General features: G+C 37.4%; 1 long non-coding RNA gene across 1 annotated transcript; it reads right to left on the bottom strand.

Moving 5' to 3' along the window:
* Positions 1-860: 860 nt before the first annotated feature.
* LOC142140192 (uncharacterized) lies at positions 861-1654 on the bottom strand. The gene is made up of 2 exons (XR_012688324.1): positions 1428-1654; positions 861-1092 (listed from the first exon to the last, which is right to left on the bottom strand). It is a non-coding gene; the product is annotated as an uncharacterized LOC142140192 (long non-coding RNA).
* Between the last annotated feature and the right edge of the window lie 279 nt (positions 1655-1933).

The following is a 1933-nucleotide window of genomic DNA, read 5'->3' as shown; positions in this document are numbered from 1 at the left end:
GTTCTCATGTGGAGTATCTATGGTGGCTGTAAGTTTACATATAGCTGCCTTGACCAATGAGCAAACTAGGGGCCTGATTCATTAAGGATCTTATCTGTCAATTTTTGCTTATCTTAAGCTAATCCACTCTGTTCATGCTCAGAAAAGGGAGATAAGAAGCAAAAGCCACTGCATAAGTGACGAATTTCTTACGCTAGGATGAAAATCCATCTTTGCTTCACTCTTATCTCCCCGTTTCTTCGTAACAATAAGCATCTTACCTTTTGCACAAGATAAGATTACTAATGATTCAGGCCCTAGGTGATGGTATTATGGCCTTGTAGCAAGATTCCACTAGCTTAGTGCCCTAATGCATTCCCCATAATTGTTAGTGTGGGGGTTTGTGTCTGGCACGTGGGTGTTGGACCACTTTGAAACAAAGTGCCACTAGCACAAGCGAAAAATATTGTTATCCCATTTGGCCAAGGGCCAAAAGTTGGTAGTGTGTGACCTGACACTGCTAACATTTTTGCTTTCTTTATATACATTTACCTGTAATGTGATGCCTATATTCCTACGCACATCACATGTTCGCTCTAAAAGCTGAAAGTGTCCAAACAATTTACTACTAAGCACCAAACACACATACAAACCTCCACACTATAGACATTTTCTAAAACTATACATTTACCCCATTGAGCGTGTTTGTAGGCTATGGTGTATCTGTGGCAAAGGAGAAAATAACCACACCTAGATTTCATATATTCATTTAAAATAAAACCTGTTCCACAATAGTTTTGAAAGCACTACACATGGATTTATGGGTATTAAAATATTATTCAGTGCACTGTAGTAATGGTACAAAATGGCATGACAACTGATTGCTGACACATTTGCAGCATAGGCTAGATTTATTACATATATGAATTCAAATGTGCTGACAAAAACAAAGCAAACAAGGTAATGGTCTGTGTGTGTAAAAATTCCTTGGATTAAGAGATGACAATCTGGCCAGACTGAAGAGAGACATAAGCAGGCTTGGAGCTCTGGAGAAATTCAACAACATGTAGTGAGACACGAATTGCACAAATCCAAAATCCACGCCAACACACCCTGTTGAACGAAAGGCAAAAAATTAATATGGCAATATTAGGTCAGACAACTTGCATTTTGATATCAAGAGATTGAGCAATGTATTGGCATGTGTAAAAAAGCCAGTAATATTATAGTGTATAATAATGGCTTGTGTGTTTGGACTATACCTAGGATTCTGAATGCACTATTTGACTTAATTTGAAACACCAAACCCATATGTTACATAGCTAGCATCTGCCCATATGTTTTGTTTGTGCAACCACACATTGCAGGCTTAGTAACGACAACATTATTGTATGGAGCACACTCACTGGCCAATCACATTTTAGTGCAGATAGCACTATACTACTTACATTTGACAACACCCTTCACCATGGCAACATCCACCAACTCCAAAAGGAAGTGCAATGGCAGAAAAGCCAGCACTGCAGGCCAAGTGTAATCTAAAGGCTGTAGATATAAGAAAAACAAATAAAGTGTCAATAATGTGCACTTCAACACTATATGTGCTGATCAATAAACTGTAGAAAAACCAAACATCAATTATGTTGCCACATTAGGCTGTTGATTTAAACTACCCCATTAACATGCATTTAGCTAAAGACATTAAGGCTAAACTTGGAGGCATGAAGCTATACTTTCTACACACATTGTAAAGGTAAAATACAGGTAGGCATGGTTTTTCCCCTATTATTACACATATAAACCATTTCAGTAACACACCAGACCATGTCTATTCATATTCCCATTTTGAATAACCATACCTTAGATAATCAACCCTTGACTAAGCTTGCACATGATTTGACCACTGATCTTTTAAATGTGAAGATATTTATGTTTTGTTCCAAAAAATAAATAA

This window comes from Mixophyes fleayi, chromosome 2 (genome assembly GCF_038048845.1).
Source record: "Mixophyes fleayi isolate aMixFle1 chromosome 2, aMixFle1.hap1, whole genome shotgun sequence".
Taxonomy (NCBI): Eukaryota; Metazoa; Chordata; class Amphibia; order Anura; family Limnodynastidae; genus Mixophyes; species Mixophyes fleayi.
This window is presented reverse-complemented; position numbering and strand designations above follow the sequence as displayed.